General features: G+C 49.6%; 1 protein-coding gene across 5 annotated transcripts in view; it reads right to left on the bottom strand.

Moving 5' to 3' along the window:
• The window catches only part of NTM (neurotrimin), a 966,287-nt gene that overhangs the window by 635,850 nt on the left and 314,545 nt on the right, over positions 1-15,892 (bottom strand). The window lies entirely within an intron of this gene.

The following is a 15,892-nucleotide window of genomic DNA, read 5'->3' as shown; positions in this document are numbered from 1 at the left end:
TTTTGGTGGTAAATTATTGGTTGCGTATGGAAAAGGTCAAGAACAATTTCTAGGTTTCATGTTTGAGCACCTGGTTACAAGATGGCATCAATAAAACGTGAAGTACAGAAGGTTGAGTTGCAGGTTTCAGGGGAATGAGGGTTACATCAGCTCTGCACACACTGAGTATGAGGTGCCTGGAAGGGATCCAACAGGATGCTATACAATACTAGCACGTTACTGAAAGTGTTGCTGTAAGGATTAAATGAATTAATATATGTGAAGTGCAGAGACCCGTGCCTGGCACACAGTAAGCACAGTGTAATTATTTGCCATTATTGTAACCCAATAAACAACTAGGTCATCAAGAAGCTAGAAGATCATAATGACCCAGTAAGCAACTGGGTCAAGTGGAGCTAAGAAGACAGATTTTGGCGAGAGATATAGAATAAACAGTTGTGAACTTATAGGTAACTAAAACTATGGGAGAAGGGGGGGATCTCTTAAAGAGAAAGTGTGGAATGAAGAGAAAAGAGTGTTAGGATGCAAACATTATGACAGGCATACAATTGCTTTCAAGGTATTGAATAAAGGCAGGTAATTAGAAAGTTTCTGAAGTTTCAACAAAAGGAAGGATTTTCCTTACATTTAGAATAAGGCATTGAGTCTCTGGCCAAGAAAGACAATTCTTTGGTAACCAATATAAGCAGAAATAGCAAATGAAGTAAAATTAGACAACTCCTAAAGAAAGGGGCCCAAAATGCTCTGCTTATTACCTGAACATGAACATGAGTTTGTGCCCAACATCACTATACATGGATAATTTCCCAGCTTCACAGTTAGCTTCCAGCTAAATGTGCTATCCTGGCTTCTACATGGTCAAGAGATCTGGTCTTGAAGAGCAGTGGTCTAGTTCAAGATATTGAATACACACACACCCACACACCCACTCACACACCCCTGCTGCTTTGGCTAGTGATATGGTTTGTCTATGTCCCCACCCAAATCTCATCTTGAATTGTAGTTCCCATAATCTCCACGTGTAGTGGGAGGGACCTGGTGGGAGGTAATTTAATCATGAGGGCGGTTACCCTCATGCTGTTCTCATGAGATCTGATGGTTTTATAAGGGACTTTTCCCCCTTTTGCTTGGCACTTCTCTTTCGTGCCATCATATGAATAAGGGTGTGTTTGCTTCCCCTTCCTCCATGATTGTAAGTTTCCTGAGGCTTCCCAAGCCCTGCTGAACTGTGAGTCAATTAGACCTCTTTCCTTTATAAGTTACCCAGTCTCAGGTTTGTCTTTATTAGCAGCATGAGAATGAACCAATACAGCTAGTGATCCTGGAGGAGTTCTCCTGATTTCTCGGGCTCTATATGAATGTCCTGCAGAAAGCCTTTTGTGCCATTCATCTGTATTTGATGTTTCTCCTTTGCAACCCACTCCTGCCTTTAACATAGCACTTACTCACTGAATTTAATCTTTCTACTTTTTGTCTTCTCTGTTAGATTATAAGCTTATATCTGAGATAGTTTTTCTTATAGTCCCAGGACCTGGCACAGTGCCTGATTATTGTAGGTGGACAAAAACTCAATTTTTAACTTATTCCTGGAAAGTACATTTCTAATTTCAACACCTTCTGTATAGTTCAGCCTCACTTCTCTTCCTAGACTGAGCTCAGAGAATCTGTGCGGATTCAATGCTCTAGATCCCTCCTTGTTCAATGTGGGAGTTTAATTACTTTTTTAGTTAACATTGTTAAGGTATAATTTACAAGCATTAAGATGAACATACATTAAGTGAACAAGTCAATGAATTTTGACAATCATATATTCCTGTATAGTTGCCACCATAATCGAGATACAATGAATTAATTCCATCACCCCTTATGTTTCCCTAGTTAATTCTCCATCCATGGCTCCAAAGACCACACTTCCCAATATCAAGGTAAGTTAGAAAGATTAGTAGCAAGAGAGAGATTTGAAAAAAGCAGTCAAAGTACGCTTTATGGAAAGGACACCATAGACTTTCTCTCAGATATCCCTCAGCAAATTATATCTGGGCTACAATGTAAGAAATCAGTAGAACTTCACGAAAAGAATACACCAAACGGGGAAGCCTGGCACTGGGCTGAGAGCAAGGACAGAGGGCGCTGGTTCTGACTTTGATGTGAACTCACCATGTAAACCTTGGAAAATCCTTTTCCTTTGTGAACTTCTTATCCTTCTCCTCCTTGGCTTTCTCCTCTTCCTCTTATAAAATTATTAGCTAAATCTTTAGGACTTTTCTTTCCAATGGGAAATGTCTAGTTTTTAAAGGAAATCACAATTCCCTCATCTGTAAAATGGGAATAATTACAGTATCTGCCTCATTGTGTTGTTATGCGGGTTAAATGAGGCATTCATGGAAAGTGGTTAGAGCAGAGCATGCATGTAACACAAAGTCTCAATCAATGTTAGCCATGATGATGATGTCACTAGTGATGATTATGATTGTAAGAGAACAAGGGAATTATCCAAAGACCCAGGACACAAAGGAGTCATGAAATAGAGTGGTGAGTGTGTGAGCACTGGGCTTGGGTGGGGTGTACACCTTCTGTTCCTGTGCCCCAGGTGGCCAGGGTGTACCAGGAACCTGAGGCAAGGAACTGAATGACACTTTCACTCTGGAAGGCTGTGGAACATTCCCTAAAGTTGGAACCTTAGACAATGTCTAAAAGTTGAATTAGAAAAAAGATTCCAATATTAACATGGGGACAATAAGAAATGTGTCTGTCTTGACCTGAGCTCTGGATGAAGCAGCTGTGTCTCTCCAGGGAATGTGTAATTGCAGGTCTGTGCTGCAGGTGAATTTGGGATTCAGATATATACTTCCTATGTGGATTCACTCCTGGGGCCCCTAACAGAGGCAAACAGAGAACTATTTTGGGAGGATTGTAAGTTTCCTGAGGCTTCCCCAGCCCTGCTGAACTGTGAATCAATTAAACCTCTGGCTCTTTCCCAGGCAACACAGGAGTTCTAGTTCTCATGTTTTCCTCCTGAAGTTGTTCTCAAAATCTGAATTACCAAGCTCAGGAGAAAACAACTGAGCATGAGCAAGAATCACAAACCACAACTTCTTAGGCTCCTGTGAATGGCAAGTAATCAAATAACGCAACAGGGACTATGCAAGAATTCATGTGGAAATACGTAAGAGTCAAATACATAAATTAAAGGACATTAAAAAGTACATTCCTAGTATACAGAGTTTTGAAAATAAAAAATCAAGTCAGGAAAATTTAAAAATCTCAAGGAATGGTTAAACATTGTCAGAAAAGATAAAATTACTGAATTGGAAGATAAATCCTGGAAAGTCACCCAGAAATACAGAAATGGGGACTATGGAAGAGCAGTTAAGAGTGAGAAGACCCAACACATGCCTAACAGGAGCTCCAGAAAGAGGGCTGACAAATGATACTTGAGATAATGGAGGGCCAACAATTTTCCAAGGTTACTAAAGGTCCTGGGCATGGAAAATAATCAGCCAATATGTAAAACAATCAGACAGTATTCTGGATGAAGCTGCAGCAGTAGATCAAGTAAGGTTTTCAAAATTGCCCCACACTGGTGGCACAGGCAGCAGCCCTCAGTGGTCTCCAAGAGGCTCTGAGAAGCCCATCTGACTGACTGCAGACTGATATGTCCACATTTTCCAGTTCATTCTAAAATTTTAATGACTGTAATCTCTGTGCTTATTATATTCACATCCATCTTACCTTGTGTCCTTATCTTGAAAGGAAATCTGAGAAATTAATAAGCAAAGAGCCTGACAATTACATGGTAAGTCCACTGTGCCCCAGCCGGCTTCGTCTAAAAACTGCCACTCTCTCCTTGCTGTGAACAGATCATCTCTGTCGCTTTTCTCCATATACTCAGGGCTATTCCACTAACGAAACGGGTTCTTGTCTTCAGTGCCAGGGGCAAGGTGACATTCCTTAAGATTTATTATTATTGTTTTCCATAACCCGAGGAATGTCAGTCCTTTAAAAGCCTCTGCACCATGTTGATTTTCTAAGTTAACTCTGACTTAGCATAGATTTATTGGCAAGGGTTGTGGTTTGCCTTGTGTGTGTGTGTGTGTGTGTGTGTGTGTGTGTGTGTGTATGAGTGAGTGTGCCTGTTTGAGACACAAAGGTGAAACAAGAGATAAAACCAATATTTATTTGGCTTTAACATGGTCCACTGCCTGAGCTAATTGCTATTATTTATGCCAATTCTTTCCCTTCCCATAGCAGTGAGATTAGGAGAGTAGTATCATGCACATTTATCACATGAGAATCAGGCTCAGAGAGGTTAGGTAGAGTGGAGGGTCACTTAGCTACGGGGCATATGAAAGAAAAGGACTAATAGAGAAAGAATGGCTCTCTGGAAAGAGTCCAGAATCCGTATGGAAAATGGAAACTCAATCTTGTGTGGTCTGATCCAGGCTTGTGGGCAGAAGGGAAGGTCCCTAAAACTTCCTATGTCTTCCTCTTTGGAGCCTAGTAAGTAATGGTGCTGGGTGCTGGTGTAACTTCTATCTCCCAGACAACCTTAACTCAAGCAACTTGAGACTCCCATACAAAACCATATCATCAAGCCCTGTTTTCCTGGGCTTGCATTCAACTCTCCTTCCTGCTGGCCTCCCCGGGTGCGTCTTGTGCTGTGTCATCCTTCTCCAGTCATCACACGACAATGAACACCCAACGTCACCCCACACCCCATACTGCCAAGGAAATTTCTTCTCTCTGAGGCTAATAGCTCTTTTTGTCCCAAGTACAATTAGCCATCCTTCCCCTAGGGGCCGGCTCCCTTTGGCTGTGGGTTCTTTCAAGTCTATCACATCAACACCACTTTCTGTTGAGAAGCTAGTTTATTGCAATGATAATTAGACATGCACCTTTCTGCACCACACGTCCAGTTTTTCTCATGCACTCCAGCCCTGTCCTTCGAGCGGCACACACACTGCAGCTGCTGTCACTCTCGGGGCAGGAGCAGAGTCCAGAGCACAGGTGTGAAGGGACATAGACCTCTGATAGATACTAGCTGTGTTTCCTTGGGGAAGTTTACCTCTCCGAGCCTCTTTCCTCAATGGAATATTGGGATGATAATCCTACCCAGGAGGTTGCCTTAAGGATTACTTGGGAAACGTCCATGTAAGACCTCTGTTACGACAAATGCTCAGACTTTCTGGTTCTCCATCCGACCCACTGCTCCATCCCCTAGTTCTCAAGGTGGGCATGTAGGTGAAGTTGCTCCTAAACACGCTCTATTCACAGATTGGACACTTGTGGAAGAGAAAAACACCCCACTTCAAAGGACAAAGGAGATTGAGAAGATTTGGTGGGTACAGAGGAAAGTGTCTGAGCTCTTGGACCAAAACCCGACTACCTCATTTCCTGGAAAATCATGTAACTTCTCTGAATTGCATTTAGAAAACCTGAATATGTGCCTCCTAGGATCACTCTAAAAATTCAGTGAGACAATGTGTATGAAAACATGTGCCGGCATGAAGGTTTGTGTAAAGTCATTCATTCAGGAAACCTTTCTGAGCTACCCCAATCCAGTCCTTGACATCATCTCAGGGGGAGCTGCTAGGTTTAGGACAAGCACAATAAAACCAATACCAAGCCTGAGGTGTGCAGGTGGCATCTGGGTGCCTGGCCAAGACACTAAGGCCATGCTCTGAATTCTCATACAAACCCAGTGCATATCTCGTCACAGAGATTTTTCTTTCCAGGGCGTGGGGGGTGGGTCCTAAAATCCTCAGCCTGTCCGTGACCCAGAACATTTTAAGGTGAGAATGTCCTGCACTACGCACCGTGTATTTCCTCTGGCAGACAGCTCCCCCCTGCAACCTCCCGGCGGCGGCGCGCCTCGCAGCCCATCCAACACTGCCCTCTGGTGGCAGCAGCTCGCAATTTCATGGCTCGCCGACGGCCCCTCTGCTGGCTCCTCCCTTCCCAGGCCGCGTTCAGATTGCCAGGGCGCTGAGCGGGTCCGAGGGCAGGCAGTTTCCCTGCGAGTTCCAGATTCCTACACGGTCAGCTGATCTTTCCTCTGCATTCACCCCCTACTCAGTCCTGAGTGATCATCAGGCTCACCTGATCCTGTTTAAAAGCCTTTATGCCCTTCAGAAAAGCTCAGGGTCTTGGCATAAAACCAAATCTGCTCCTTCGGTGAGAGCTCCTCTGTCCACACGTCCATTCTCGGCTCTGGGCCCGTCCTCCGGAGGTGCCAGCCCGCGGTTCCCAGGCCCAGCTCCCTGTCCTGCCTGAGGTCGTTCCTTGCATTTCCCGCTTCAGCCTTGCACGCCCTTTCCCGCCACCAAGCAAGGGGCTAAGCTCTTCAGAACCCAGAGGGATGTCACTTTCTCCATCCATCGGGCCTTCTCCGGCAACTCCCTCCCCCTACTCCGAGTTGGACGCAGACCTAAGTCCTGCTTCCCACTCTGTCACAGTCCTTTCCCACCAGACTCAGCTTCTAGACCCAGCAATGACATTTTGTTCGCATTTGTAAAAATCACCATAGCCCTAAGATAGAATACAGTGCTGCCCATGGAGACTCAATAAATGTTGAAGGAAAACCATATGCAGCTTGGGAACTAGAGGAAGAGTAGATGCTGCGAGGGTAACAAGTCATCACAATTACTTACATTCTCACTAATAATAATGGTCCTTATTGAACAGTTCTCATATGTAAGGCACCATTAAGTGCTTTAAATGCATGTTCTCATTGAATAGGCCTCTACATGATGTAGTGAGCATCTGCAAATACCATCTCATTTAGTCTTCTCAACAACCTTGGCAGGGAGGAGAACAAGTGTTAGATCCATGTGACAGAGGAGAAAAGGAAAGTTGGGGAGAGGTGGGTGACCAAGCATCCAAGAATAGTGTGAGAGGCCAGATTCTGCAATCTCTCTCCTAGTGACACAAGTCTGCTATACCTCATGAATACTCTGCCACCTTTTCCTGACAGAGACAGGTCTCCAGAGACGAAGTTAAACAGGAATGTGCTTCCACCTGCAGACCCAGGCTGTAAAAGCAATCATAGCTTCTCCTCTCTCGCTTCCAGTTTCTAATCAATTATGGAGGAAATGACAGTGGAGAGGGGAGGTGAGAGACACTCCATAGTGACTGCAGCTCATTGAAAAGATACCCGAGGCTTTGTCTCTGCAGCCACAATGCCCAGCTGGGAACACCAGGGCATTTATATGTAGGGTTTGGGTGGATGACACTGAGACAAAGGAAAAATGACAAACCAAGTGAATTAAGTGAAGGCGAAGTAAACGGTGCTCAGCAACAGATGGGGCTGGTGCTAGGTAATTTTCTCCTGTCAACTCCCCTCAGGTAATAGATAATCCTGCAGCTACTGGATTTCCTGGGAAGGCAGGCACCGGGCCTGAATCTCCTTCCTGTTTGGAAGCCATGGCCCCCATTCCTTAACCTGTCTGGATGATAAAAATCTTAAGAACCAAAACTTTTTGCAAGACTTATCATGGCGATTTAACTCCGTCTCGGCTAAGGTTGCTATCTGTCAGGCTGTCACCGTGACAGGCAGATTTGTAAATGCTCTGGCTCCAGTGTCAGGCTGAAGGTGACATTTTTCAGCTGGAGATTTTTTCCCCATCCCTCACAGAGACAGAACAACTAAGAAGGAGGAAAGCAATCCCCTGAATCAGCCTCTGCCCCACTCGCAGTCAGCCTGCCCAGGGTGTTGACTCCTGAGCTCTGGGATTGTTTGTGAGCTCCCCCAGCCCACCTCTGCCCTGACCCCCACGCCCAGAACACAGTGATTTCATGCAAGGCCAAACTCCCAGCCCCACCCCTCCCCAACCCATCTGCAGGCCTGCCCAACTTTGCCTTCTAATGATTTGTCTTGGCTGATGGTCGCTGCTCGGCCATTACCATTATAAATACTTACATAGATTAATTAACCACCGTGTAAAACCCAGAATCCCAGCTAAATTCATTTAATGACCTGCCATGTGATTTCTTGGCTGAAGCATCTGAAACTAACCCTGAATGCTCAGTGACATTCATCCCTTTGATTCCTTCCTGGAATCACTAGTCAATCGAGTCTCCTTTTTAACCCCCTTTTTGCCTCTGACTTTCAGGGTCTATAATCCTGAAGGAGTCACACAGAGGTTTGGGTGATTTGGTTTCTTGGGTTCTTGCCCGACTCTCCGCATTTATGTGACACCCTTTATGAAGCTAGGGAAGGCCCTTTCATCCCTGATGCCACATCAAAGCTCAGGTAAGAAGAGTTTTATATGGCCGCATTTCTTGGCCCAGATGCCAAAATGGAAACGCTCTCTCTTTCCTCTGTCTACTCTCATTCTGTTTTATCTCTGTCCCCTCTCTTCGTCTCTCAGTTTCTTCAAAACGGACCTAGCATTATTCAGAGATCTGCGTGGGAGAGGGGCTAGACTTGTACCAGCATCACCCAGAGGTCCGCGTGGGAGATGGGCTAGCCCTGTGCCAGCATCACCCAGACGTCTGCACGGGAGATGGGCTAAGCCCTGTGCAGCACCTCTCAGAGGTCTGTATGGGAGGCGGCACCTCTTGAAGGCGGGCTTTAGGGGCATCAGAGGCAATCTTGGAGGGAAGGTCTTAATCCCCAGAGTGGAAGGACAAGAGAAAGACTAAGGTTGTAAAGAACGGTGAAGTGTCAGCCTGTGACCCCCTGCCCATTTCCTCTGTTTTTCCTCCCTTCCCTTTGAGACTTTTCACTGGTGCTCACCTAAGGACCGTGTGGGATGCCTTGATGACAGTTCCTACGCCCGCCCACCATCCCGTCCAGGAGGGGGTCCAGCTCCCGGTTTTTTCTTGATCAGATGCCATAATGTTCAACTTCTTCATTTAGAGAAGCTAACGATATTTACCTCGCCCAGCAGTCTTGTTTTGTTTGTGTTATGACTAATGAGTAACATGACACATGAAAGACGCCTGGCGCCTGGCGGAGCTCTGGCTGTACCGCCTCCCTCCTAGCCCCGGGACCGCTCAGTCCCGCCCCGCTCCGCTCCGCCCCGCCCCGCTCAGCCCCGCCCAGCCCCGCTCCGCCCCGCCCCGCTCAGCCCCGCCCAGCCCCGCTCCGCCCCGCCCCGCCCCACTCCGCTCCGCCCCGCGCCGCGGAAAGAACGCGCCAGCGCCACCTGGCGGGGCCGAGCGGGAGCGCGAGGTGGCGGGCGCTGGGCCACGTGGGGGCTGCGCCCTGGGGTTGCGAGATCTTTACCCCTTTTCAGGAGAAGACAACATGGAAGAGGAGGAGAGAAAACAGTGAAGGAGATGGAAGAGAAGTCGGGAGGGGCTTTCAGGGAAGACGAGGGGATGGAGTCCAGGCGAGGACACCACCGTGGAAGGGGACCTGGAGGGAGCGCGGTGGGGTGGGGTCCACGCCTGCCCACGCCCCGCGGGTCTCGGCTCGGCCACCCTGGGCCCGGAGCTCCTCGTCACGTGGACTCCCTGGGTGCACGCGGCGGAAGAGGAGCAGTAGCCAAAGAAGCTGTCTTATCACCCGGGCAGCGCCTCGGGCCCAGGCCCACAGGGGCGAACTCATCGCGGCCCCGGCCGCGACATTGGGGCGCTTGCTGGGCCTGAGGATCTGAACTACGTTCCGCGAAGGTTAAGGACGGAAGGAACCGCCCTGGCCCTGCGGGAGGAGGGGCCGTAGGCTGTGGGTGCAGGGCCAGGGGTGGCCTGGGCCCCTGGTGCGCCCTCCGAGGCCTGCAGGCTTTGCTCAGAGGACAGCCCAGGGCTCCCTGGCGCCAGGGTCGGGCAGGTGCCTGATCCTCTGCCGTCTGAGACTCGTCCACCCAGACCGCACATCCTTCCAGAAAGAGCAAGGCCCCGCTGAGTGATCCAAGCCCCTTGCTCCCCACCGGCTCCAAGGGCCCTCGCTGAGGATTTCTTCTTCTCCTGCCTGGGTTTGACCCAAGGCAGCTTCCACTTCCCCCGCGCCCCTTGACATTTCTCTCCGCGCTGATGGAGAAGTGACAGGGTGGACGGGACAAAGAGCTTCCTTCTGAGCCCCGTCTTCACCCGTCCTGTGCCTCAGGCTGGCTCTGCTCCAGAATCCCAAACTATAAGTAGCAATCCTCCCATTTTGTTCCCCAAGGATGTGGGCCACGGCCTGCTCTTAGCAGCCACGTCCGGCCTTCCTCGGACCCCAGACTGCTGCTCACTGCTTCCAGCCGTTCTCCCACACTCAGGCCCCCCACTCTGCACTCTGACATCTTGCAGATGGGAAGTTTGTTCTGTATTTCGGTACAAGGCAGCGTCCACGGTGATGTTTCTGAGGGCAGAGAAAGCTCTCCCTTCTGGGGAAGCGTGGAGTCCCCTGGGTGCTTCGGTTCTGCTGGGTCGGTGGGTGCTGAGCCGGTGCAGCATCTCCACAGCCCGTGGGGACTGAATAGGTGCTCTGGGCTGGCTCAGGCCTGGTTTCTGTCCATCTGATCTCTGGGTGTTTGTGTGTCATGCCCACCTTTTCCGGTACTGGGGTTCACATCTCTACCTGCTACAAGCATCCCCCTGGGAGAATGCCTGCCCCTCGATTTCCGGCATTCAGGCAGTTTTGTTCATATTCCTAATGAAATATCTGTGAACGTGTGAGCTGTACCAAGGCGTTCAGGGAAGCCTCACTGCGTGTCATACTTTTCTCTCCTCTCATCTGCATTCCTGGCCTTTTCTCTGCCAGCTTGGTGTGCTCTTCTACCCAGTTGCACAAATAGATGAGCTCAGGGACAGATGTGTGAGGGGACAGACGTGCTGATCTCATCATGAATTCAGCAACATGGATCCCCGCCTGCAAGACCAGCAGCTTCATGTCCTCTCTGCTGTCATTGCCAACACAACAGCACAGGGTTATCCCACAGAATTTCATCATGTGTGGACTAGGGAGCCAACCATGTAAATGAGAATCCCTCTGCCCAGGGAATAGGTATACGACCAATAATCATTCGTATTGCTGAGTCTCTCTGGAAGGCTGGCAGGTGACGAGAGTGGGAGGGGCTGGCCCGGGGTGCCAGCTGCCGGCAGGACGGGTGAGAACAGCCTTGAACCCACCTTCTGAGGAGTGCAGTCCCAGCCTGCGTTGTGGGAGGGGAGATGGGGTAGAGAGGACCCAGGATTCGTGGCACCCTTGCTGGCCTTCCGTTTTCCATCCTGGGTGGATCTACATCTCTGTTTGATGTACATTTCATTGCTGGAACACTGAGAAGCAACAGAGTGGTTTCCTTCATCTCTCCAGGCATTGGGACATGTCCTTCCGGCCTGCCAGTCCTCAAGGGGAAATTCTGGTGGTCTCTGCCTATTCGACATCCCAGCACAGTGGACCGGATGTCACACTTGATGGCTGACCAGAGACAACATGAAACTTCTCTGCACCTTAGTGTCCTCATCTGCAAAATGGGGGTAATAATGGCATCTACCTCTTAGGAATTGTGAGAAGAAATGAAAAGATGAACACGAATCTCTTAGCACATGACCCACACAGAGCCAAAACTCAACACCCAGTAGCTATTTTTATAGTAGTACTATTTTTAATGTATTTAATAGTACTATTAAATAGTATGATTATTTAATATTATTGTTAAAATATTAATAATTTTTATAGTTAGTATTTTATATATTATATATTTATTGTTAATAAATATAAATATATTAATATTTAATATTATTTAATATTACTATTATGTTTAATTTGTTTAATATTACTATTAAATAGTACTATTTTTAATAGTAGCATTGTATTTTGTGATTTGAGGGAAACCCACAATATAAGGTGCTGGTGATGCTGATAATTTCTCTATTATTCCCACTTGTCTCTTTCTTGTTCTCGTTTTCAGAGCAGGCAGGGAGACGGAGGAGGGCAGATGTCTACGCAATGCAATTATTGGCAGGTGTCCTGGAAGGGGAACTTGGCATGAGATCTTTTCAGAATGGGGCTCCTCAGACTGCAAGCCCATGAGCCTGGGGCAGCCTGGGGCCTGGAGGAACAGCAGGGAGGATGAGGAGCTGAGGCCTCCCTTGGGATGGGGCTCCATCCCCCTGCATGAGGCCTGGCCCAACCCCAGCCCTCCCAGACGGCTGCTCAGGTCCGACCAGCCCCTCCTAAAGGACTTCACCTCCACCTGTTCTCAGAACACCTGTGAAGGAATGAGTGCTTCCAGGGCAATCGGGCCAAAAGCAACATTTGTGGGGAAATTGAATTCCAGGGGATGAATCTCATAAGTCTGGCCTAGGGACTGAGAGAGTCTTGAATTAAGCCCCTGAAAGTTGTTTTTCTAAATAGCTTTTGTCCTGGGCTGGGATCAGAAGAGACACAGATTCACTCTGCCCTGGCTCTGACCCCTCTCCTTTCTCCGTCCTTCCAGCCCCTCCTGAGTCAAGCCTTTTAACCATGGCTAGTTTCTGAGGGGCCAGGCAATACTGGGTGGGGAGGCAAGTCAGGGCCAGAACAGCCTTCCCTGCCAGGCCACCTGTGTTCCTGCCTGGCTCTGGTCCTGGGCCCTCCCCACGGCCTCATGCTGAGCCACAGGCAGTGCACTGGCTCTCAGGAGAAGGGGCTCAGTCCTCGCAAGTAAAAAGCAGAGCTCCGGGTATAGAGACATCCCTGGAGAGTGTTCCTTCCTTCCTCGGGGGCTGCGGGGATTTTCCTTAACAAACATCCAATTTATTGGTAGCTCTCGTTTTCACTGAAGGGTATGCACATGTAAAATTAAAACCAACTAAATGCATTTTTAAAAACCAACTAGCTAACTAAGAGTGTGTCTCGCAGAACGCACAAGGGCTCTGACAATCTAAGGAAACACCTCTACAATGTGTGGGGCTTTGCAGGCCTCTGAACAGGGGTGACATCAGCTCAGACGGGGATGGGACACCTGCCCATTGTTCTGCAAGATGGTCATATTTTCTGAGGGTCCTATTTTCTGCTTCAAAATGGTGTCCAGACAGCAGGACTGACGGTTTGGGTGTCAGATCTCTGGGAGCAGCTGGTGTCTTCCACACACGCATCACCCTCCCCACCCCTCCACAACCGAAGAAGCAGCATCAAGCTCAACTCACAGCGTGACCTGGGCCCTGCTGCCTGGCAGATGCTGGTCAGTCACTGGGGATGTGAAGCCGACAGGCCAGGTGCTGCTGCGGGGCCAGAGCAACCCGGGGCACAGAGGAGGCAGCCGCCAGAGAAGAGCCTGCCCAACGTGTGTCTGGGAGGAGCAGGCGGAGGGAGGAGCCGCGACTCTTAACGCCTTTGGGATTTTGAAGCTCAACTCACTGACTTCTCCAAAAGAGAAATGACACGTGCCATCCCATTCTGATGCATTTGGAAGGCATTTTTCATGGACCTTCAAAGTAACCATTAACACGGTTTTTCTGAGCCAGTGGCGTGTGCTACCCAACCTCCTTCCAACCCTGCTTTGACACCCGCTTTCAGAAACGCAGGAAGGGCACCGAAGGAGGACGGGGAGGCTGCTCTCCCCGCTGTCTGGAGTCGGCTGAGACGACCCTCCCCTGCCCTGGGAGCCTGTTCTCTGGCTCGGCGGAGGCAGCCTCGCGGCTCGGGGAGCGCGGGTGCCCTCCAGTGGCCGTCCTGGGGAGCTGCAGGCGCGCCCCCGCGGCACCTGCGGCTGCTCATCCAGATGTGGGAACTGCCCGGCTGCGCGCGTCGCACCCCTCCGGGGTTTATTAGCCTGCTGTAATGTCAGCGCAATAATAGCCCCGGGGAGGCTATTACACCACTATTTCCATTCAGAGGAGGGCTATTCCGTCAACGACTCCAGAGGCCTGCGTGGTAAATGAGTTTTCTTTTAAAAATACGTTCACTGATTGTTTTGCTAGGACACATTCGGCACCAAGGGGATGTGAGTGCGGGGCTGGAGGATACGTGGGGTGGGAGTGGGGTGGAAACCATCCCAAGATCTTCAGCAAAGGCCGGGGAGGAGCAGCGGGACTTCACAGCCCTTCCGCCACCAGACCCAGGGGCCTGTGTCCTCTCCCAGTGGCATCCTGTGGAGTGGTTTTGTTCTTTGAGGAGCACGAGCCTTGGACATTCATATTTCCGTGCATCTCTTGCAGCATCCCCCACTCCCACCCCAGGCACTTGGGCAGCACTAATTCAAGTGACTTGTGACTGCCCCACTCTGCAGCCACACCCGGGGGCCGAAGGTGAGGTGGACAGGGAAGACAGCCAGTCGGGACGCCGACCCCAGGCTGACGCCCACGAAGGCCCCTAGCCTCTGACCAGGCTGGTGAAGGTCTGGGGAGCAGAGGGCTCTGCCGGAACCGTGGAAGGCCCAGGCCACAGCGGGTCTCAAACCTTGTCCTCCTTGTAGCCCTCAGAGTCACCGAGTGCACTGATGTCCTGTATCCCTGCCCGAAGCCCAGGTTGGAAGGGGCAGGAATCCCTCTGGGCAGTGAGATCACCTTCAAGCAACTGGGGTGGGAGGGGCGCTGGGACGGTGCAGGTGCAGACCGCGGTTCATGGCTGTCAACCAGCTGACCCCACACGTGACGCTGTTGTCACATTTCATGCAGGTGCAATTTTCCTTCTCCCCTGGAACATGGGTAATTGAAATCATCTGCTACTTTCTAACACAGTGGAAGCATTGCATGAGGTGGCGGGGCCCTGGGATTGAGCCCTGACCTGCCCCAGGTCCTGACCTGCAAGTGGGGTGAGTGCTTCCCAGCTCAGTCCCTGCTGTCTCTGAATCCAGCAGTTCAGGTTGTCCCGAACTGGGGCAGAACGTGGCCCTGCAGCCCGGGCTCCGCTGCCCCCACACCCTCCAACCAGGGCCCACTTCACTCCAGTGAGCCCTGGCAGGTCAAGTCTGGGTTATGATTGCTTCTAATTAGCATTTCCAGCAGATGGAACGTTCTCCAACCTCCAGCCCACAGCTAAGTGCTTCTTAGAAAAGGCCAGAAATTATTTTCTACCTTGGAAAACATCAAAGGAAATCAAAGGAAATGGCCCCATTCTTATCTGTGCCTCTCGGCCAGCCTCGCTGTGGCGGTGTTCGGGTGGGGCTGAGCCATGAGGGCTGAGAGAGGAGTCTCTGAACCAGATGCAGTTGGCCCTTGAATCACATGATCTGAACTGCACGGATCCGCTTATACACGAATCTGCTTAAAGTCAAAGTTACACCCAGAGTCCTGCCCTTCCTGCCTCCTCCCCTTCGGCCTCCTCTACCTCTTTCGCCTCTGCCACCCTTGAGACAGCAGGAGGATTGATTCCTCTTCCTCCTCAGCCTACTCCTGGTGAACATGGTGAGGATGAAGACCTTTATGACGATCCACTTCCATTTAATTAATAGTAAATATATTTTCTCTTCCTTATGATTTTCTTAATACCGTTTTCTTTCCTTTAGCTTACTTTATTGTGAGATTACATCATATAACATGCAAAATCCATGTTAATTGACAGTTCATGTTCTCAGCAAGGCTTCTAGTCAACAGTAGGTTATTAGGAGTTAAATTTTTGAGGAGTCAAAAGTTACACATGAATTTTCAACTAACCAAGGGGTCGGTACCCCCAACCACTGCATTATTTGAGGGTCAACTGTAGTTCCTGACAGGACGGTGAGCAAGTTCCCAGGCCCAGCCTACTCTGACAGAGGCCACCGGGGAGACCGTGGTCTGTGGCCTGTGGCCTGTAGCTCTCCTGGTGGGGACTGCGGAGGGGACCCTCATCAGCCCCTGGCTGTTTAGCCCCTTATGCATTCCTCCTCCCACTCCTTTGAGATGGGAAGATCCTGGGAGGCAGGGCCAACTCCAGACTTCTTTGTAAGCATCCTGAACCAAGGACAGCACTTCTTATGTAGGATAAGATTGTAGGATGTCAGAGCTGGAAATACCCTCTAGTTACCATGACTAGATTCTAAAAACTTATGTATTGAGTGTC

Source organism: Macaca mulatta, chromosome 14 (genome assembly GCF_049350105.2).
Source record: "Macaca mulatta isolate MMU2019108-1 chromosome 14, T2T-MMU8v2.0, whole genome shotgun sequence".
Taxonomy (NCBI): domain Eukaryota; kingdom Metazoa; phylum Chordata; class Mammalia; order Primates; family Cercopithecidae; genus Macaca; species Macaca mulatta.
The sequence above is the reverse complement of the archived record's forward strand: the minus strand, read 5'-3'. Positions and strand labels throughout refer to the sequence as shown.